Source organism: Schistocerca piceifrons, chromosome X (assembly GCF_021461385.2).
Source record: "Schistocerca piceifrons isolate TAMUIC-IGC-003096 chromosome X, iqSchPice1.1, whole genome shotgun sequence".
Lineage (NCBI taxonomy): Eukaryota > Metazoa > Arthropoda > Insecta > Orthoptera > Acrididae > Schistocerca > Schistocerca piceifrons.
In genome coordinates, this window is record NC_060149.1 from 462,443,999 (window position 1) to 462,467,681 (window position 23,683).

The following is a 23,683-nucleotide window of genomic DNA, read 5'->3' on the forward strand; positions in this document are numbered from 1 at the left end:
GTAATTCCCTAGTCCAATTGCTCGTGTTATTCCAGCCAATGATGCGGAAATGACATAGAACATTGCACGGAGTTAATTAATTGTTCTCGGATGACGAGGGCAGATGAGAAGAGATCACGATCTGCTTGCTGCACAATACATCGGTTCTCCATTTTGATGATCAGACGTAGTCAACCTATAGCTTATCGACGATTATGCCTACCTGTATGTTCCCACATAGTCGAACATCGGGATGCTGTGACATCTGAATGCCCCATAAATCAGTAAACTGCACAATTCTGCCAGCCAGCCGAGTGGAGACACACTGAGGCCCCATTCGAACTCTGTCAGGTGTTGATAACACTGGTCATATGAGTGTGTAACATTTCCTTCACATCAGTCACTCAAAAGCGAAATCTAGTCACGTGCCTTATGTGTACAGCCAGGCATGGTAACAACACTAAGCACTAACAACACTAATGCAATCTGGTGGCCATTCTACCTGTAAGAGAGGACTGTAACTCTAATCATTCTCATAGACGCCAGCAGTGGAACAACGAGAGCACCACCCCACGCTGCATTGTTGCCAAATTTATTGAAGATGGCAACATCGCAATGACGTCATGGCAGGAAGATAGGTCAATTTGGCTACCTCCGCTAAACATAACCTCCTCTCCCCACCCTTCGCCAGAAAACGGCGGGAAGTTCAAAGTCCAGCTGGACAATGAAACACATTGTGGATACCTACACTAACCTAAGAAAATGGCGGGAAAATAGGTCACTTGGGCTACCTCCACTAACAGTAATCAAGTGACCGCCACCTCTTCCTAGGAACTGGTGGGGAAAGGACTCAGCCTGTTCTGGGCTGGTGGATAATTTGGACATAAATCTTTATTTTGCGTGCAGTCTTTATTTAAAAATCTGAGGCACTAGCTCCATCCAGTGTGATCACCACGAGGTCTGGAGTCCAACTGACCTAGTGCAGAGTACTGCCACCAGAAGGCACTGTCATCCTATAGCAGTCTGGGGTGGGGAAATAGGTGAAAAAGGACTTAGCCAGTTCTGGACTGCTGGAGAGAGGAAGGAGTATACTTTATTTATTTTGGAACAATTTATTTAGCATTGCGTTTCACGTAGTGTATTTATTACACTGATACAAAACACTCGCCCTGACATGCTTGGGGTCACAATACACAGCCTACAAAGCTGCAGACTACTCGCAAATAATCGAAATAATGCAGTACACAGCATACAGACCTGCAAACTAGCTGTAAATCACCGAAATAATGCAGTACACTCATGTACAGACACGAAAACAACTCGTAAATTGTCAAAAGATAAAGCATGTGTAACGCTATGCAGACAAGCTCACAACACTTAAACAGCCGAAAATAATGCACTGCACGAACACTCATTGCACATAAAATAATGCTTTCGAACTATCATCAACCGCGAACTGTTCTAACACGCGCAAGTGTCGATGCCGCCGGGACGCAAGCCAGCGTCATTGCTCTCAAATCATTGCTATCTACAGCAAGCAGGTGGAAGTCGTGCCTATTTTCGGGAATACAGTGTGTTATGCTGATGTCAGATGTCTATGTAAATGAGAGCCAAGTGACTGCCTGGGCTGTGCTGTGCGTGCGTGTTTACCGTTGCTGGCACAAAACCTCCCTACCTATGGATACTGATGTCACAGGTTATGCTATAGAAATCTGTTCCAATGCTTCCCAGAATAGCACAGGCTGCATTGTTCCTAGCAATCCTAATGGGACATGGGAGCTGCGTCTAGCTGTGCATGCATTTACCAGCCAAGCATGGATGACGGATCGCCACCAAATGCTCGCGTAGCTACACACTATCGCAGGCACATCTAAAGGTTCTCATTGCTATACTGATGTCACATGGATATGCAAATGTGAGCCAAGTCGACCTCTTGGAAACAGTTAAATCTCACAAAAATAGTTAACGGTCGCTTTTGTAGCAGTAGGCAGCATTCTACTCTGTCTATTGAGGCAACAGTGATACACTTGAGTTGACTACTGTGTTTGACGCTTTTCAGGAAGACAAAGAGCCATCTGCCTCTAAACTTACTTGCATCTGCGTTAAAGGATGACATAGAGTAGATGGACTGATCAGTTGAGATGGAGTTGTAATGAGGTACAATTTAATTGTAGACTGATGATGGATTATAGAGACAGAGAAGGAGAAGCTGCTGCAGGTCATTAGTTACTCAATGGCTCACAGCACGCTCCACCTCACTAAAGTTTCGGGTTTGTAGAGAAATAATTTCCAGTCTATAGCTTCAGAATTATGCTGTGTGAGCGAGCTGTAGGATACTGCTATGTGCCTGATATCCAAAAGTATCGCGTAATATTCTGGCAAACCACGTGAAAATACATGTGTTCTTGTAATCCCAGAGTCTGGAGATGTGTGTAGAAAGCAAGCAAGCAAATAGTTCGGTGCCAGAAGCAGTGATGCCTTTGTGCCTAGGGGAACCAACCTTGCCTTTGTACAACAGTCTTCATGGTATATGTACAAGTGGTCACTATTGCGTGTCCTATCACGAGGGAGTTGTAGATTCAGCACATCGATATCCAGAAGGGGAGCATTCGGGAGGACGACGGTTCAATCCCGCGTCCGGCCACCCTGATTTAGGTTTTACGTGATTTCCCTAAATCGCTCCAGGCAAAAGCTGGGATGGTTCCTTTCAAAGGGCACGGCCGACTTCCTTCCCCGTCCTTCCCTAATCTGATGAGACAGATGACCTCGCTGTCTGGTCTCCTTCAAATGGTTTAAATGGCTCTGAGCACTATGGGACTTAACCTCTGTGGTCATCAGTCCCCTAGAACTTAGAACTACTTAAACCTAACTAACCTAATGACATCATACACATCCATGCCCGAGGCAGGATTCGAACCTGCGACCGTAGCAGTCACACGGTTCCAGACTGTAGCGCCTAGAACCGCTCGGCCACTCCGGCCGGCTCTGGTCTCCTTCCCCAAAAACAACAACAACATCAACAAACCATAAGGGGAATGAAAGATTTTTTTATGTGAAAAATTATGTGCGCTATAGATATTGAGATTCATTTCAGAACGACGCTCATACAGAGGAGACATATCCAGTACATTGCTTGGTGTCAGATGATGGCAGCAATCCTAATATATAATTGTAGTTACACTGATAAATATGTGTCTGTTTCCCAATATTCTTGTGATTCTGGCGATGATCGTAGAGAGCATAGCAGCAAGCAAACAGGTTGGGGCTGGAAACAGTAATGCCTTTCCAGAATGAACAGTAACGCTTTTGTTCCAAGATGAGGCTTGCCCATCATTTGTACATCAGTTCAGAGAGTCCGAGAAAGCTGATGCCTTATGACGATTTGGCTTCGCGGCTCCCCCTAGGTGGGTGAATAGTGTCCTAATACCCAGTTTGTGTTGTCTTTGGGACCACATGTGTCATGTGTATACTCTGCAGAAAGTTGAGAAGATTCAATATGACGAGTGTTTCTGCTGGCAGTATTGATAGCATTCTCCTGGGATGTGACGTTGTCCATGGCTGGCTGGCCTCTCTCTCTGTTTGACTCGCTCTTCGGCAGCTGTGGTCATGGGCCGCGTTTTCGGTGGTAGTTTCCTCTACTGGCGCTGCACAGCAGCATGGTGAATACAGGGGATGTATTTCACGATCTGTAGATCACTTTTGCAGGTGTTCACTGTCAGTACAATATGGTGATCTATACAAAAACGTTTCTTGCCGCTGAAAGTCTTTTCTGCAGAAAAAAAGGTGGACGGTGCTTACACACTGGTGGCATCAGCAGTTTGGCAGGTAAATTCAGTAACAGCCAATCATAATGCTTCATTCATTCACAAGAAATACTTTGTACTGGTATATAGGAGCCTCTACATAGCAGTAACAATGTTTGTGTTTCGGAGATGTTTGTTGAAAGCAGCATGTAACGATTTCCAGAAAGGGTAACACATGATGGAAGTGGTGCCTCGTTAGGACCATCAGAAAGAATGCATTCGGTGTTATTCTTAGCTATTTGCGAAAACAGCTCCTGTTAGGGCAAGAATTTCCATGCATATAAGTTGAGGCACACGAAAGCTCCTACAAAAGCGACAGTTAACTATTTTTGTGGGACTTCACTGTTTCCGAGAGGTCGACTTGGCTCTCATTTACATAGCCATGTGACATTAGTATAACAATGAGAGCCTTTTAGATGCACTTGCGATGGTCTGTAGCTACATGAGCATTTCACTGCAATGCGTCAGCCACGCTTCGCTGGTAAAAAAGTGCAAGGCTAGACACAGCTCGCATGCCCCGTTAAGATCGCTAGGAACAATGCAGCCTGTGCTATTCTGGGAAGCATTGGAACATGTTGCTATAGCGCGACCTGTGATCTCAGTATTCATAGGTGGAGAGGTTTCACATCAGCAATGGTAAACACGCACAAGCGGCCCAGACAATGACCTGGCTCTTACTTACATAGACATGTGACGTCAGTATAACACTCGAAGAACTATAACTGTATACGCAAAAATAGACGCGATTTCCACCTGCTTGCTGCAGACAGCAGTGGCATGCGGTGCACGATACTTCGAAAGCGTTTTTGCATGTGCAATGAGTGTTTGTGCAGTGCATAATTTTTAGCTGTTTAAGCATTGTGAGCATGTTTGCATAGCATTACACATGCATTATCTTTTGACAATTTACGAGTTGTTTTCGTGTCTGCACATGAGTGTACTGCATTATTTCGGTGATTTACAACTAGTTTGCAGGTCTGTATGCTGTGTACTGCATTATTTCGATTATTTGCGAGTAGTCTGCAGCTTTGTAGGCTGTGTATTGTGACCCCAAGCATGTCAGGGCGAGTGTTTTGTATCAGTGTAATAAATACACTACGTGAAATGCAATGCTAAATAATTCCCCACCCCAGACTGCTATAGGATGACAGTGCCTTCTGGTGGCAGTACTCTGCACTAGGTCAGTTGGACTCCAGACCTCGTGGTGATCACACTGGATGGAGCTAGTGCCTCAGATTTTTAAATAAAGACTGCACGCAAAATAAAGATTTATGTCCAAATTATCCACCAGCCCAGAACAGGCTGAGTCCTTTCCCCACCAGTTCCTAGGAAGAGGTGGCGGTCACTTGATTACTGTTAGTGGAGGTAGCCCAAGTGACCTATTTTCCCGCCATTTACTTAGGTTAGTTTAGGTATCCACAATGTGTTTCATTGTCCGGCTGGCATTTGAATTTCCCGCCATTTTCTGGCGATGGGGATGGGGTTAGGTTAGTGGAGGTAGACCAATTGACCTATCTTCCCGCCAAGATTAGAACTTGCTGCCATGATGTCATTGCGATGTTGCCGTATCAATCGCCGTTATCTTGAATCCGCCATCTTGAATAAATTTGGCAACAATGCAACATGGAGTGGTGCTCTCTTTGTTCCATTACTCCCACCGCTGATGTGTACGTGTACAGTGTTACATAGACATCCCATCACGTCCTCCAAGCGCGTTGATTACTACTAAGATTTTTGAACTTTTGTGATAGCTTTCTGAAAATGGGTGCAGCAGAATACTGCATGCTTTTCTGCACAAGAGTCAAGGAAGTGCCATCCAATCGCTAATAATTCTTCAGAATAAGCTGATATTGTTAACAAGAAACGACGGCTGATGAACAGGGGACCACAACAGGTTTGCACACTTACACCCCTTATTGCCTGATACGCACATTCAGACCCAAAAATACTATTTCAAAGTGGGAAGAGTACTCCAAAGTATAATAGGATACGTCATAAGCGAATTGTTCTAAATGCTCGAATGGCTCTGAGCACTATGGGACTTAACGTCAAAGATCATCAGTTCCCTAGAATTTAGAAGTACTTAAACCTAACCAACCCAAGGACATCACACACATCCATGCCCAAGGCAGGACTCAAACCCAGGACCGTAGTGGTCGTGCGGTTCCAGACTGAAGCGCCTACGACCGATCGGCCACAGCGGCCGACCATAAGCGAAGTATACTACTTCGCCTGTCGAACTATCACTTACTTGAGATAATGTTCTAATAGTAAATTTAGCGACAATAAGCTCTGAACAATATCCTGAACGTTGTCTTTCCACGACAGTTTATTATCTACCTCAACACCTAGAAATTCGACCTGTTCAATTTCACTAATCATGTTCCCAGTCTGTGAAATTAAAACGTTTCGTTGGTTTCGTTGAACTAAGTCTTGTACTGCACTATTTGAAAAAGTGCCAGCATAACGCACACCATCCTTTACTACCAAGCGAGTGTCATCAGCAAACAAAAACATTTTAGAATCACCTGCCACCGTAGAGGGCATATCATGTATATAAATAAGGAACAGGAGTGGCCCAGCACTAATCCCTGGGCACCTCCCCTTTAACCATGGCCCACTCAGACCCCACATCATAGCCATTCTCTATATTATGGAGAATGACCTTTTGGTGTCTGTTCTTAAAGAATGAGGTGAACCAATTGTGAGCTACTCCCTGTATTCCATAATGGTCCCACTTCTGGAGCAATATTTAGTCATGAACACAGCGTAACGCTTTACTTATATCAAATAAGATGCCTACCGTTCTAAACCTTTTGTTTAATCCATCAAGTGCCTCACATAGACAAGACAATGTAGCATTTTCAGTTATTCTAAATCGAAGTTGTACATATGATACAAATTATATGAAATAATTGCGCAATAAAGCTGATATACACAGCCTTTCCAGTAACTTTAGCAGACATAAATGGTATAGAAATAGGTCTAAAATTGTCTGCATTTTCCCTTTCTACAATTTAATAAAGCGGCATTACAACTGAGTACTTAAATTGTCCACGAAACTGACAATTCCTAAGGGAATAATGTCAAATATAGCTAGGTACAGGCTTAACATGTGCAGCATGGTAGTTTAATATTCTTCTAGATACTCCATCATATCTATGAGAGGCCCCACTTTTCAATAATTTAATTAATTCTTTAACATTTAGAGTATATCTAGAAGCTTTAGTAGTGCATCTATTAATGTATAATAACTTTCTTTTATTTTCAGTATTTGCTGCAATGACATCTCATATGAAGACACGCAATCGTCATCGTAGACGGGCAGGTGGACCTGTACGTATAGGTCTACAACCTGAAGGAGTACACAGCCGTCTACGTTCGCGGGGAAGTGGAAGAGTTCGTGGTCCTGGGCGCCCTCGGGGTACATCGCGCGGTCCCGGGCGCCCACGCGGGACATCGCGCGGTCCCGGGCGCCCACGCGGGACATCGCGCGGTCCCGGGCGTCCACGCGGGACATCGCGCGGTCCCGGGCGCCCACGCGGGACATCGCGCGGCCCCGGGCGCCCGCCGCTGGCTTCGCGGGGACCGGGGCGCCCGCCGCTCGGATCGCGGGGACCGGGGCGCCCGCCGCTCGGATCGCGGGGACCGGGGCGCCCGCCGCTGGCACCGCGGGGACCGGGGCGCCCGCGAGGAGCAGTCCGCCGTCCCGGCCGCCCGCGAGGACCAGTCCGCCGTCCCGGTCGCCCACGTAAAAGTGACATTGTTTACACAGTCAATCTCTCGTATGGACATGGCAATCTCCGTGGACCAGGACATGTAAGTGCTAGTGTTAGTGAAGTGACATGTCACAGTGATCACATTAGTGCACGCCGACCAGGACGTCCCCATGGACTCAGACTCAAACGCGGACGTGGACGACCTCGGGGACCTGGTCGGCTCTCTGCACCAGGACATGCAAGTGAAGAAGAAAATGTGCCACACCCAGGACGAGGACGTGGACGTCAACGTGGAACTGGAGTTCGACGTGGCGGTGGCGGGGGAGCAGAGGGAACGCCAGTTTCCATGAGACCAGGTAAGCTGCTACATTATCTTTAATCTGCAATACATACAGCATCTACCATACAGTTAATTTTTAGAATGTAGTTTCACCATGAGACCAGCTATATACTTCCTCCTCTTGAATGATTTTTCAAACGAGTGTCCAGAGCCACTGGAACAGCGTGCAAGGATGGCAAGTGTGCGGAGGTGCCTTGAGTGATGGCGCTTAAGTACTCAGCTTGAGAGCTGCTCCTGTAGCATTTCAATAAGCTGGCGAACCATTTGAATTCCACAGAGGGCCCTTGACCATTTGTGTTTCACTGTGGTTGCACACATGTTAAAAAATGTTTGCACTTCATTTTTCATGGAGAGAACTAATGTTTTCTAATATTTAGACATTTTCTGTCAATGTGTCACTGAAAATTTAACTGGCTTAAAACTCCGTCTCTGTACATTACATGAACTATAAAGTCATCCACATACATTTACTGCCCATTGTATGCTACTAGTTTATCGTTGAAGGATTCAGATATCTGTTACTTTATGGCAATATGAGAGTATACACGATGCTTTACAACAGAAATGTATCTTCTTGAGAAATATGTGTTGTGGCGTAGCAAGACAGCCACGCCACGGAAGTAGCCGAAAGGCACGCGTTTAGCAGGCAAGAGATAGGTTTGTAACAGGATACGTAATGAATGCTATAAAGAAAAGTACGTAGCTTCTGGAATACTTAACTTTAATCCATCCTTGGTACATCGCTATTGACGATATAAGTGAGACTCCATAGATACATGCAATGTTAGTAATGGCGCCTTGCTAGGTCGTAGCTATTGACTTAGCTGAAGGCTATTCTAACTATCTGCTCTGCAAATGAGCGAGGCTTCGTCAGTGTGCATCGCTAGCTACGTCGTCCGTACAACTGGGGCGAGTGCTAGTCCGTATCTCGAGACCTGCCTTGTGGTGGCGCTCGGTCTGCGATCACACAGTGGCGACACGCGGATCCGACATGTACTAATGGACCGCGGCCGATTTAAAGCTACCACCAAGCAAGTGTGGTGTCTGGCGGTGACACCACAATATGTATAGCTTAAAAGTGGTGTATATACCTCTGTCTGAGGATGGAAAGTAGTCAGAGAAAATAATTTTATCATTTCACAAAATTGTGGCTGCTAGCAGTAGTATATGATATTCTTTGTGATGTATTCACTTATATGCTTCTGTTTGTGAATCTAGTTGACAGTCTAAAACCATGTGGGCGTGCAGGAAAGTAACGCCTCCGATCATTTTTTGTAAAAACTTTTAAAGGATTTTAAATAAAACAAACATTATTAACACTCTACATCTTTATTCTTCATGCCCACATATTTGGGCCCCTCAGCCGCTAGAAGGTTCCGAATTGTAGCGTGTAACATGGGGATGTGTAACCTTCTTAACTATGTCAGTGCATGAGAAGCAGTGTACAATAACAGCGTTTCGATTTCGAAGATTTGCTTCACACATGGAGCACCCTCCCCTTCAAGACGACAATGCCAGACCACACAAGAGCGCACCGACCTCTGCAACAATCAGATGGCTTGGGTTGACTGTCATCGATCATCCTCTAAACTTGTCCCCATCAGATTCCCATCCCACTTTTACAGTGATGGAAGCGGTGTTAAAGGAGGTGAGGTTGCGCAACACTCTGTTGCGACGGTATGAACAAACTGGGCTCTCCTTGGGAGAAATGTGGCCATCGCCAGGGTGACTATGTTGAGAAACAAATGTGTAGATATGAAGAATAAAGATGCAAAATGTTAATAACGTCTGTTTTATTTAAAAGGTTATAAGACCTTTCACGCAAAAATTTCGGAGGTATTACTTTTTAGCACGCCCACGTATGAAACCTTCTAACGAACGAAACAATGATGTGTCGAACTGGGGCTCACTATAGAGCTACACCTCTCAGTAACGAAACTTTGAATTGAGCTATTGAACATGCTTCACGCCCCATCTCTCAGTTTCCATCCACCGGGAACTCCCTCCCACCATTTTAATAAATTTTGGTTGTAGATGTCTCACCAGGGTCTCATTAATCGTGATTTACTAGGAAGTTCCTGCGGAAATCACTCAGGCTTCCTGTAAGAACACTCTACGTTACCTCACGGAATTATGTGCAGTAGCGCTATACTCTATTAGTGCGTAGAACAACTGGACTATTATGGAAAGAAAGCAACAATATTTTTCCCAGTACTTGTAATGTTAAACTCGCACTTGAGAGTAGCGGTGTTCAAATACCGCTTCGAATTCGCATCCTTACACTGTTCTTGGTTTTTCTGAATGGTACATGGTTCTTTAACAGACTGGTCGTATGTAAAGTACGCTAGCCTCAAAACACAATCAATATCTTCAATGCGCGATACCACTGGTAATAATGTCTATGACAGCGCCACTAAAGCGTAGTTGTTAAACATAGTTTTCCAAAATCCTACACCAAAGAAGACGAAGTAGATATTCCAGAATTCAAATTGAAAGTAACTGCCAACACGAGTAAATTAGAAGTGAATATCCTTGGATAGTGAAGCAGCTTATAGCACTTAAAAAAGGCAAGCCCTCCAGTCCAGATGCTTACCATTATATTTACAGGGTGACAATTATTGAACTATATGAAATAAAATCGTCGTAACTTATGAGCGGTTTGCGGTAGGACGTTCAAACTGCACGGTTGGCCACTGGGCATTATGGGAATTTGTATGGCGGTTTAGTGACGAAGACCACATTCATTTGGATGAGTTCAGTAAGCATAATTGGCGCATTTGGTGGACTGAGAATCCGCATTTCGCGATCGAGAAGTCTCTTCACCCTCAACGGTTGGCTGTATGGTGTGCAATGTCCAGTCACGGAATAATCTGTACGATATTGCTTCATGGCACGGCGACTGCCGAACGGTACGTTTGGGAAGATAATTTCATCCCCATTATCCTAAGTGACCCTGATTTCGACAAGATGGAGCTCACCCCATCGATGCAGGGTGTTTGGTGACATGGAGAAGCGCTTTGGGGACCGCATTCTGGCTCTGTGGTACCCAGAAGCCACCGGCATGGGCCTCGATTGGCCGCCATATTCTCCAGATCTGAACACATGTAACTCCTTTTTGTGGGCTATATTAAAGAGGTGTACAGCAATAACGCTAAAAGCATTGCAAACTGAAAACAGCCGTTCAGGAGGTCATAGCATGGATGTTCAGACACTTCAGCGGGTCACGCAAAATTTCGCTGTTTCTCTGTGCCACATCATCACCAGTGATGGTACACATATCGAACATGTCACAACCTAAATCCGAATATCTGTAGTGTAGTTTACATGTGGAATAAAGTATGTACATGCCGTAGTTTGTAACTAATTTACGTTTTTTTCAGCAATAATTTGTCATCCTGTATCGTATACACCTGCTCCCTTGACAAAAGATCTGTACCGAACGACTGAAAAGTTGGACAAGTCACACCAATATTCAAGAAAGCAAACAGCAGTAATATGCTGCGTTGCAGACCCATACCACTAACGTCGATTTGCAGTGAGCTTGGAAACATATAGCTTGTTCGAACATTATGATTTCTCTAGAAGTTAATGGTCTATTGACACATAGCCAGTGCGGATTCAGAAAATATCATTCTTGTGAAACGTAAGTAACTCTTTATGCGCATGACGTAATGAGTTCCATCGACAGAGAATTTCGAATTGATTCCATATTTGTAAATTTCCAGAAGGCTTTTGACACACTTTCTCACAAGAGACTAGGAATCAGTTTGTGTGCCTATGGATCCGTGATTTCCTCTCAGAAAGGTCACAGTAAGTAGTAATCGACTGAAAGGAAGATCATCGAGTAAAATAGAACTGATATCCGACGTTGCCCAAGGAAATGTTATTGCCCTCTGCTATTCCTAAACTACATAAACGATTTAGGAGACAATTGAGCAGGTCTCTTAAGTTGCTTGCGGATTATGCTGTCATTTACTATCTAGTAAAGTCATCAGACGATCAAAAACAATTGCAAAATGACTTAGACGCGATATTTTAATGGTGTAAAAAGTGGCAATAGTCTCTTAATAAGGAAAATTATGAGGTCACTCACACGAGTACAAAATAGCAACAAATGAAGTTGGAATGATCACAGAGATAATGTTGTGGGGAAGACAAACCAAAAATTACGTTTCATTGACAGAACACTTAGAAGATGCAACAAGTCAACTAAAGAGACTGCGTAGACTGTGCTTGTTCGTCCTCTGCTAGAGTACTGCTGTGCTGTATGGGATACTTACCGCATGGCATCAACGGATGACATCGAAAAAGCTCCGAGAAGAGCAGCTCGTTCGTATTATCGAGAGAGGGTGGAAATAGTGGCTCGGATACGATAAGCAAGTTGGGATGGCAATCATTAAAACAAAGAAGTTTTTATTGAAAAACAGAAGTTTTTCGTTGCGGTGAGATCTTTTCTCTAAATTTTAATTACCAACTTTCTCCTCCTAATGTGAAAATATTTCACTGTCGCCAACTTACGTATGGGGAAATGATAATCATAAAATCAGAGAAATCAGCGCTCGTACAGAAAGTTTTAGGTATTCATTTTTTTCCTACGCGCTTTTAGAGAATAGAAAAATACATTGTAGACGGTTCGAAGAAACCTCTGCCAGACATTTAAGTTTTAATTGCAGAGAAGTCATGCGGATTTGGAAAGCTACAGACAGTTTCCTACTTTATCCTTGAGCATCAACGATAGTGCTATTTCTTTAAAAAAATCAATTCTCCCTTTCTCATCATATTTACTTCGTCATGTTTTAATCAAACCGTTTATCTCGTAGGATAGATATTATAAGGACAAAGCAAACTATAGTTAGAGCCATACTTCAAACTAATATGAGCATGTGCACACGGTCCAGTTCGAACAAATTTTCAATTGAAACAGGAACATCATTTCTGATAATTTGTTAGTGACACTACTGAGATGGATTGCTATTAAGGTCATTAAAAGTATTGGTTATGAAAAGGAAAAAGAGCAATTGAACCTGCTTGTAAAATCTTGGGTAAAATTAAGGAGGCCGCATCATCGTGTTTAAATATTGCACTGATGTCATCCGTAAGTGCATAACATATGCGATTCTAAGAAAGTTATAAGGAGATAGCAAAAGAAAGTTAAAATGTGTGTGAAATCTTATGGGACTTAACTGCTAAGGTCATCAGTCGCTAAACTTACACACTACTTAACCTAAATTATCCTGAGGACAAACACACACATCCATGCCCGAGGGAGGACTCGAACGTCCGCCGGGACTAGCCGCACAGTCCATGACTGCAGCGCCTAAGACCGATCGGCTAATCCCGCGCGGCGGAGATAGCAACTCTGTGAGAACTTCGCAGCTTGACTTCTACGGAACTAGACTTCAGGGTTAGCAAAGGAAAGCTCAGAAAATTATCGCATTTTTCGGATTCTCTAAAGTATATTTTCTTCAAGCAAGAAATACGAGAGAGCATTTGTGAAATTTATAACGTGGGGGAGATGTGATAGCAGAACTAAAATTTTGAGTGAAGGTCGTGAGGCGTGCTTAGATAGATGATTTGGTGAGAAGACTGCCTGCGGAGCCGCGCGGTTAGAGGCGCTATGTCACGAATTGCGCGACGCCTCCCGCCGGACGTTCGAGTCCTCCTTCGGGCATGGGTGTGTGTGTGTTGTTCTCGCCGTAAGTTAGTTTAAGTAATGTGTAAGTCTAGGGACCGATGACCTCAGCAGTTTGGTTTGCACACACTGCATACGAAAGGCAGCGTTCCAGTTTCGACTCCTGCCCGGCACACAGTTTTAAGCTGTCAAGAAGTTTCATAGCAAAGCCATGTTTGTTAATGTTAAAATCATCCTGACTTTTGCCCTTGCAACAACTGAAAAGTCTCGTGCTTCTCCTCTTCAGGAGTTGAATGTTGCTCTCTAATACATAAAAAAGTATTTTTTAAAACGTCCATTATTCTGAAAAATTTGTGTGTATGCAATTTATTATTTTTTTTAAATGTTCAGTTGTGTTCTTGGTCTAAATTTTCTTTCCATTTATTTTATCGATTATACTGGGTGCCCTATGAACAATGGTCAGTATTCAGAGACATGGCAGGTCTGGTCGTTGTAGTAAACATGGGCTCTAAAATGCGTACCTTAAGAGCTACGAGCACTTCATCTTAAATACTGTAAAACAAATCGCTTTTACTAGAAGCTCTTTGCTTTCCTTATTTTGGGAGGGGGTAGTGTGGGCCAAATCAAGAAAAAAATATTCGTGTAAACGTGGCTCAAAAATTATACCGTAAGAGCTATGAACACTTGCTCTGCAGAAGAGATGTATTTCACAGTAGCGAAGATGAAACAGTGCTCATAACTCGTAATATACGAACTTTAGTGCCCATATTTACTGGACATATTTTCCTTCTCGCGGTCCATACCTCGCAGAATATGGAAAGCAAGGAGCTTGCAGTAGAAGAGACTTGTCTCACAATATTTAAGAGTAAGAAGTGCTTCTGGTTCTGAAGGCATGCATTTTAGAGCCCATGTTTGCTACACATTATTGCTTCGAATGTCCGTTCCTGTAATACCCCTGAATATTGACGATTCCTCCTGGGACAATCTGTATTACGACTATACCCGTTATTGGCACCTACAGTCTTTACTGCATCGGTTCTGTTTTGGATGCAATTAAGACTGGTTTGTTCCGTTAGCCATGTCGCTGCGGCAAATTGGCAGCACATAATGTCGTTGGCGCTGTTGGGAGTTTGACCTTCGCGGCCGTTCAGATGTGATAGTGCCATACATAATTGTTTAACTTAGTGCTTTAGCCAACACTACTTCAGTCTGTCAACATGTAACCTTTATAAAGCGAAACTACCTCCTGTGCCGTGCAAGGTGCTTCATTGATGGCAGTGTTGGGTTTCTGTATCTCACGTGAAAAAGTCACTAATGTTCAAATAACTTACGGCTTTGCTGCCGGGTGACGTCGTCGAACACCGCCGATATTTCGACCGGAGCTCACCCTGCCATTCTCAAGGCACAAATGCAAGGAGGAAGGAATGTGATGCAAATTTAATACCTCGGTTCACAGAGGAGAAACAAGGAAGACACCACACACAGAACAAGTGACAACACAAACAAAGATAACCAACATCAGAAATATCGATAGTTACTATTAATCAACAGGTGAGGTAGCACTAATTCTGTCCCTCTGTTTTTTTTGATGAGAGACAGAGCCGGATTCAAAGAAGCATTTGAACAAAATCCACCATCTCTGTTAATAAGGTTGCTTGATAGTCTGATTTCAACAGCTTCCTTAATAACACTATCCCAATAGCTGGACATGCAAGCCAGAATCTCCGTGTTGTTGTATTCCATAGAATGACCGGTGTCAAGGCAATGTTCTGCAATAGCGGATTTGCTCGGCTGTTGTAAGCGTGTGTGACGCTTATGTTCAATACACCGGTCTTCCACAGTCCTGATTGTCTGACCAATGTATGACATGCCACAACTGCAAGGAGTACGATAGACCCCAGCCTTACGCAAACCAAGATCATCTTTTACGGACGCCAACAGGGCCTTAATCTTAGAAGGTGGTCGAAAAACACATTTCACATCATATTTCCGCAAAATACGGCCAATCCTGTTGGAAATGCTTCCTGTGTAAGGCAAAAAGGCCGTAGACTTAGGTGCCATTTCGTTGCTATCGTCACTCACCCGTTGCACAGAAGGCTGATGGCGCAACGCACGTTTGATCTGCCTCTCACTATAACCATTCTGACCAAAGGTGACTTCGAGATGTGATAGCTCAGCTGCCAAACTTTCAGGGTCTGAGATAACGTGAGCCCTGTGAACCAAGGAGCGAAGTACTCCTTCACGCTGAGCTGGATGGTGACATCTATCAGCTCGCAGATACAAGGTCTCACAAGTCACTAATGGTTCGAAACTAGAAAGAAAGAAATACGTTATTGTGTGCCTGCAGCTATTTGCATCTGCTGTTGATATATTAATGGGCCATGAAGTTCATATACGTCCACAATGTATGTTTTTTTTTAATCGCCTGCTGTTTTGAAGCGACGTGCTGAAGTTTACAAAGAAATGGCCCTCTCAGAAAACATCATGTAATTTTTTTCTGCATCAAACTGTAAAATTGCGAGAAAGCTGGGTTAAATTAAGTAAAACGTGTTTCTCCACTCAAATATGACTAAATCCCGCACAATAATATTGATCGAGGTTATGCGAACGCCACAAAGTAACACAGTAACCCGTCGATTCTTAAGCCGCTACCGAATAGCCAAATGCGCAACTCGACGAACGCTGTGCGTACGTGCTGGGTGCGAACGACGCGCGGACAGGTGCCGACCCTCTGCTTTTACGCCCGTAAATGTTTCGTCACTCGACGGCTCAGTCAACGCTGTCACTATTTTTATGATTGATGCGACGTGAAAAGACACGTATAAAAGGCGTAGAAGTGCTGCCAGGAAGAAGTGACAAAGTTATGGAACGCAGCGAAACAGAGGTTCCAGAAAAAGGAAGACTTGACGCTGCACGTTCTGCATGAGATGGAACGGCCCTTCAGCGAAGCGGCGAAGTGAAAGAACCAGACTACTCTTTTCTTTCTATTTGACGCACATGACGTCTCGAGCTCACAATGCGGAGGAGGAATACTCAAGCACGTTTTGTATGAGTTTTCACCATCGACAGCTCTGCTATGAAAACAGATTTACACAACACGCACTGCCCTCAAAAAACATAGTCTTTAAAGGGTCCAGTCCAACCATACAATTCTGGATTCTGATCCCTTTCTTTTCGGTTCTTTTTATTTCTGTGTAGCGGTTTCGTTGAACTTTTGCCCCCCCCCCCCCCCTTCACCGTTTTATTTTTTCCCGGGCTTCCACAGTGATTTCGAAAAAAATGCTGCAGTACATGCGGAATCTACTCTTCTTCTGTCACAAGAGCTGCAGAGCTGCGGCGTGCTGTCCACAGTGCATCAGCTGCGCCAGAGCGCCAAGTGCGACCCGGCACGGATTGTCACACGTCATTGTATTGAGTTTTTGTGTGCAAACGACAGTGTAGAGTGGCTAAATCAGAGAGAGGTTGACGGAGCAGATGGTTTTATTGATAATCGCGTGGGCATGTTGATCCCAGTAGCACTCTTGAGACCGTACGTGAGTCCCCGTGGACAGAATGAATATTCTTTTACGAACTTAGTAGCTACTTTTTATTTCAGTGTTTTATCGTCCGATTCCTCACTGTGATTCTAGATTACGTTCAGTCTTAAATACTAGTCTTAAATAAAGATAATTAAGGAAATTAAGTCTTTTTAATAAATTCAACGCAGCCAAACACAGATTAACGTATTTACACTATAAATACGCCTTCTGAAAAATCTCAGGTGAGAGTGGGGGGAGGGGATGGAGCCAAATCTCACATCTCACCAAGGGGGGAGGGTGTCGAAAAAAATGCCAAAATCGCCTAAAGTAATTAATGGGCGCCCGATAATCTTCTCATGAAATTTCAGTCAACATCTTTCTCCTCAGAGTACAAAAAATATTGTTGGTGCCTTCCTTCATAGAGAGAAATGATCGTCGTAATAAGAGAAACCAGAGCTCGCACGGAAAGATTTGTTAGTTTTTTCCGCGCACCTTTCGAGAGTTGAACGGTAGAGAAAAGGCTTGAAGGTGGGTCGATGAACCCTCTGCCGGGCACTTAATTGTGAATCGTGAGATAATCATGCAGATGTAGACGCAGACTATATTGCGATGTTTCTCTAAAATACATTGATATGCTGTTTGGTATTGATAGAACGATTCCTCTAAAATACGAGGGTTTGAAATTTATTAGTAGGAACTATTTATTTACGGCTGGTACAAAATAGATACGTGTTTCTGAGTTTTGCTGACCTTCAAAGTAGTCACCAGCATTGTGTGTAACCCGTTGCCAGCGATGTGGAAGTCGCAGGATACTCTTAGCAGTGCCAGTTGTGTTGACACTCGAGCGGCGCGGTCTATTGCCCGACCAGTTTGTAGCGGTTCTGAAGCGAATGCCGTGAAGTGTTTCCCTCAGTTTAGAAATCGAGTTGAACTCACAAGGGCTTAAGTCAGGGGAGTGCAGTAGGTGATATAGCATTTAGCAGCCTCATCAGTCAAACAAATCAGTAACAGCTTTCACTGTACGAGCTTGAGCATTGTGCTGCAAAATGATGGTCAGGTCCTGCAGAAAGTGTCATCTCTAAGCTGCTCTTAGGTTGTCTTCCAAAAACGAACAGCATAGAGACATTCTACCTTCCTCATCACATTTAAAAATTTTCCCAAAAAAATTGGCATTCGAACATATTCGTTTTTTTTTTTAACATGAAACTCACCTTCCACTCCCACAAACTCCCCTAACAGTAACTCGCTCACATTCAATAGTCCATCGTTGTAAGTCGCTCATACCCATTCACTCCCACGTGTCCATTCTCATACACACTCAGCGCAATTCAATGTCATTATCTCTTTGTGTCTCTCTTAACTGTGACTGTCCCCTGTCTTACAGCCACAGTGTCCTTCGCACTGTCCTATTAATACTGTCTCCCTATTGCACTCTCTTATTGCTACCATTTCATTTATTCTTTCCCTCTGCTGCTGTCTTCTCTCTCTCTCTCTCTCTCTCTCTCTCTCTCTCTCTCTCTCTCTCCCTCTCTCTCTCTCTCCCTCTCCCCCCATTGCCATTGTCATATACCCTGTCTCTCATTACCATTGGCTCTCACCTACTTCCACCTTCTCCTTCCCTTTATTCTTGTCCCACTGACACTGTCTCCTTCACTCTTTTCCTAGCACTGTTCTGTCACTGTCAGCTACGTTCCACTGCCACGCTGACCCTCTGTTTCTGTAACACACCCATTGTCTCGTTAGCTCTTTCTGTTTCACAACCACTGTCCACTATCTTCCAGTATTTATTACTTTTCCACCTCTTTGCCACTGCCACTGTGTCCTATCTCAGCATAAAAAAGCTCGACTATGTTGGCAGGCCAAAGTTTTGGGAAAATATGAAATGTGTTGAGGAAGGTGGAATGAGGCAGCTGGTACCCTACTTTTCAGTCAGAGTCTTTTAATCAACAGCAGCAAATTCATTTTTTTGTTCTCCGATGGGAACATTTTTCCACTGGTACCCTTATTTTTCCTGTTACAGCAGTGCTTGTCATTCGTACTAGAAGAACTTTATGCATCAGTAATATTTTGATAGTTTATTTACATGAACCGCAGAACTATACAGTGTGAGACGTAAAACCCATTTTATTTCGTGAACGGTTACACATATCGAAACGAGACTTTCGCTAAATGTTAGAGCGTCGAGGGCACGTATGTTTTTGTTTAGTTAATGTTTTTAGCGCTGGTATCGACTGAGTTACTGAAGTAAGTACGTTTTTTAAATGGAACTGTGTACTTCTTGTAGTGCATTCAATAGCTCTTCATAAGACAAAGTGATCTAGCGTTTGTTAATGTTGACGTCGAAACGTGTCGTATTAAAGTCCAAGTAGTGTCCTAGAATGTGAGAGCACGGTCGACTGAAATGGCAATTACGTTGCCAACACTGCCAAGCAGGTGTCTGCGTAGCTGTATACCGTTAGGCAGGCCTGCGCTACGAGAGTAAAGCTTTATTTATTAGTAAATATATTATCTGAAAAATATTTAAGACATATAGTTCAGAAACCCACTCATGATGAAAATACATTAGATCTAATGACAGGAACTGCACCTGTCCTCTTTGAGGATATCCACATCGAAAATGTTATGAATGACCAAGAGGCAGTTATAGCAACATTATCAAAGTACAAAGAGCAACTAAAACAAGTAAAAGGACTTACATGCTCAGTAAACTGGACAAAGAAATTTAGTGTCATATCTGAATGAGGAACCTGAAACTTTTAGCTCAGGACAGCAGCACGTAAAGAAACTATGGTTCAATTTTGAAAGAATAGTTGACTATGCACTGGATAGATACGTACCCAGTGCAACAGTCATTATGGGGGGAATCCTCCATGATAGATACTCACTGTAAAGAAACTGAGGCTACTGCATAATTGGTGTAGAACTAAGCATGGGACTGTAGATAGAGTGTTGCTGAATGAAACGTGTTTGATTGTCAACAGAGCAATACGTGAAGCCTTCAGTGATTACCAGTGGTAACAAAGTTTGTGTCCAGACACTCGTGGACGGGACAGCAAATGAAAATGTGGATAGAAAATCAAAAGCAGAAATGCTTAACTCTGTTGTTAAATGTCCTTTTAATAAGGAAAATCCAGTAGTATTGCTCCAGTTTAATTATCGTACAGTACCACAGAAAACATAATTGAAATAGATGTTAACGTCAGTGGCGCTGAGAAACAGCTGAAATAGTTAAAATTGAACCAGGCCACAGGACACGATCGAATCCCTATCAGATTCTATGCCCAATTTGCAGCTGAGTTAGCCCCTGTGTCAAATATAATCTATCGTAGATCCCTCGAACAAAAAACGGTTCTCAGAGGTTGGAAGAATTCACAGATCACACACGTATACAAAATGGGTACCAGAAGTGATCCACAGAACTACTGTCCGATATACATTATATCCATTTGTTATAAAATCTTAGAATGTATTCTGAGCTCACACATAACGTGCTATCTCAAACAGATTGGCCTCCTCCATGCCAACCAGCATTGACTTCGAAAACACCGATGATATGAATCCCATCTCGCACTTTTATCACATGACAAACTGGAAGCCATGGATCAAGGCAGTCAGGCAAATGTAGTATTTCTCGATTTCCGAAAAGCATTTGATTCACTACCAAACCACTGCTTATTTCAAAAGCATGCTCCTAAGGGGGTATCAAGCTAAACTTGTCTGTATTGAGGATTTCTTGGTAGGAAGGACTCAGCAAGTATCTCTGACAGAGAACCATCGACAGATATAGCAGAAACTTGAGGTGTATCCCACAGAATTGTAATGAGTCCCTTACTATTCGTCATGTACGTTCTAAGACAAAAAAAGATGCACCACTGAGGAGTTATCCGAATGAGAAGGAAATCGGTAGATGTGATGTACACGTACAGACACCCAAATGAGTACAATTTCAGAAAAAAAGTGGATAATTTATTGCAGAGAAAGAGGTTCAGAAACTGAGGAAGTCAAAGATGCATTGGTCCACTTCTGACACCTATGCAAGCAGTTATTCGGCTTAACATTGATTGACAGAGTTGTTGGATGCCCTCCTGAGGGACATCGTGCCAATTTCTGTCCAACTGGCGCGTTAGATCGTCGAAATCCCGGAGATGATTGAAGGACCCTGCCCATAATGATCCTATCGTTCTTACTTGGGAAGATATCCGGTGATCTTGCTGCCAACGGTAGGGTTTGACAAGCACGAAGACAAGGAGTAGAAACTCCCACCATGTGCGGTCGGGCACTATCTTGCTAAAATCTAAGCCCAGGATGGCTTGCCATGAAGAGCATTGAATATTGTCAAAGCAAAGAGCTGCTGCTATAAAAAGAAATGGCACCCCAGACCGTCACTCCTGGCTGTCAGGCCGTATGGCGGGCGACAATTGGGTTGGTATCCCACCGCCGTCTCCAGACATGCCTTCGGCCCGGAATCTCATTGACTGTAGTATAATTATCGTTCGTGATTAGTCCCGCTTCGAACTGAGCCGCCTATGATCAGCGAGGAGGTGTCGGGAGACGCTCCTGATGGCAGTGGGATACCAAACTGACTGACGCTCGCTTTACGTCCGGACAGCCACGAGTGATAGTCTTGGGTGCCATTTCTTTTCGTAGCAGGACCTCTTTGGTTGTCATACACAGCACCCTTGCAGCATAGCGATACATCAATGATATTCTGCGCCCTGTTTTCTTGCCCAGCATGGCAAATCATCCTGGGCTCACATTTCATCAAGATAATGCCCCTCCGCACTCGGTGAGAGTCTTCGTGCTTGTCAAATCATATCTTGACCAGCAAGGTCACCGGATCTCTCCCAAACTGAGAACGTTTGGAGCATTATACGCAGGACTCTCCAACCAGCTCGGGATTTTGACGATCTAACATGCCAATTGGACAGAATGTGGCGCGTTATCTCTCAGGAGTACATCCAACAACTCAAATCAATCACTGCGAAGCCGAATAATTGCTTCCATAAGAGCCAGACGTGGACCAACATGTTATTGACTTGCTCAATCTGTGAAGCTCTTTCTCTTGAATAAATCATCCATGTTTTCTGAAATTGTAGCCATTTCAATGTATGTTCACGTAATCACATCTACCGATTTCCGTGTAATTTGGATAATCCGTTCGTGATGCGTCTTTATTTGTATTAGAGTATACATTAATGACCTCGTGGACAATATTAATGGTAATCTCAGACTTTTCGCAGATGATACAGTTATCTGTTATGAAGTATAGTCTGAAATAAACTGCAGAAATATTCAGTCAGATCGTGACAGGATTTTGAGGTGGTGGGTGGTGAAAAGATTGGTAGCTTTAAATGTTCAGAAATATAAAATTGTGCTCTTCTCAAAACGAAAAAAAATAGTAACCTATAACTACAATATCATTGAGTAACAACTGGAATCTGTAAATTCATACAAATACATGGGTGTAACATTTTGTAGGGATATTAAATGGGATGATCACATAGCCCCCCCCCCCCCCCCCCACGTGTCCTACCATAAGAATCGTGAGGATAGTCTCAGAATAATAACAGCACACGCAAAGGCATTTAAACAATCATTCTGCTTGCGCTCCATACATGGATAAAGTGGGAAAAAGCCCTGATAACTCGTACAATGGCACGTCCCTTTCCCCATACACTTTACAGTGATTTGCAGGGTAAGGATATAGATGTAAATTTTTAAAAATGATGCTTTTGTTTTGGGTAAAAAGCGTTTATGTTAATGATCAGGGACAAATCAAATGGTAAACGTTACATTCACTAGAATCGTCTAGGAATGGATGAAATGAGTTCGCATTAAGAGTTTCGGATTGGGAGACAATACAAAACCGGTAATGTTGGGAACAGTTTACACTGCACAGTTTTATCGTGAAAAGGTATTATGAGGGTTGGGCTAGCTTGATGATATTCTCGCAGAAGAAGCTGAGAAGCGCAGTCACCGTGGTGTAGTGGTTATGATACTAGACTATTGCATGGAGGTTCGTGAGTTTAGAACTAATCTTAACTGTAAAATTTTAATTTCTATATGCGGTTCCAGTACATTCTAGAAGTATCCACGAATGTCCCCACGACGCCTCGTTCGACCACAGGCCGCCCGCCGCGAGCATTCGTTCTCAGGAGAGCTATGCTCGAGCGCGGTGGGTACGAACGAGGATGAGCGAACATACTGCCCAATTTACAAACTACTATTCCCGACGTAATCCAGACAGCCAGCTTCAGAATGATACTTAACATCCTACCGTGTAACAGCCTGAAACATATATTACAAGTACCATTGAAACAACATTTACCAGCTAAATTCATTTTACCTAAAATGGAGTCTATGAACTAAAAAATTTAAAATAAACTTACCACAATAAAATGGGGGTCGATGACAAAACGTGTACTCATTCGTTTACTGTACAATGTATGACTACTGCCTTATTTCGTGTTGTATTAAAGATTTACTCTATTCACAGACTTAATGCGAAGAGAGTGATTGCCTCTGTATAAACTGTTAATGGGCAAATTTTATCATCGAGATCGCAAGACAGCTGTCCGTTAATCGTTAGTAGTTTCTGGCTTTCGTCGTCGTTCTTAGTGTCCACTAGCAACTATTCCACATCAGCATGCGATTCAAAGGAACTATCAATGCGGTGCAAGATGCGAGCATCT

The 23,683-nt window shown here is 43.4% G+C and overlaps 1 long non-coding RNA gene across 1 annotated transcript in view; it reads left to right on the top strand.

The window, feature by feature from the left end:
- The first annotated feature begins 7,463 nt into the window (after nucleotides 1-7,463).
- Nucleotides 7,464-23,683, top strand: part of LOC124723184 — a 131,796-nt gene continuing 115,576 nt past the window's right edge. Inside the window, exon 1 of the long non-coding RNA XR_007006531.1 lies at nucleotides 7,464-7,857. This is a non-coding gene — a long non-coding RNA (uncharacterized LOC124723184). The remainder of the gene's footprint in view (nucleotides 7,858-23,683) is intronic.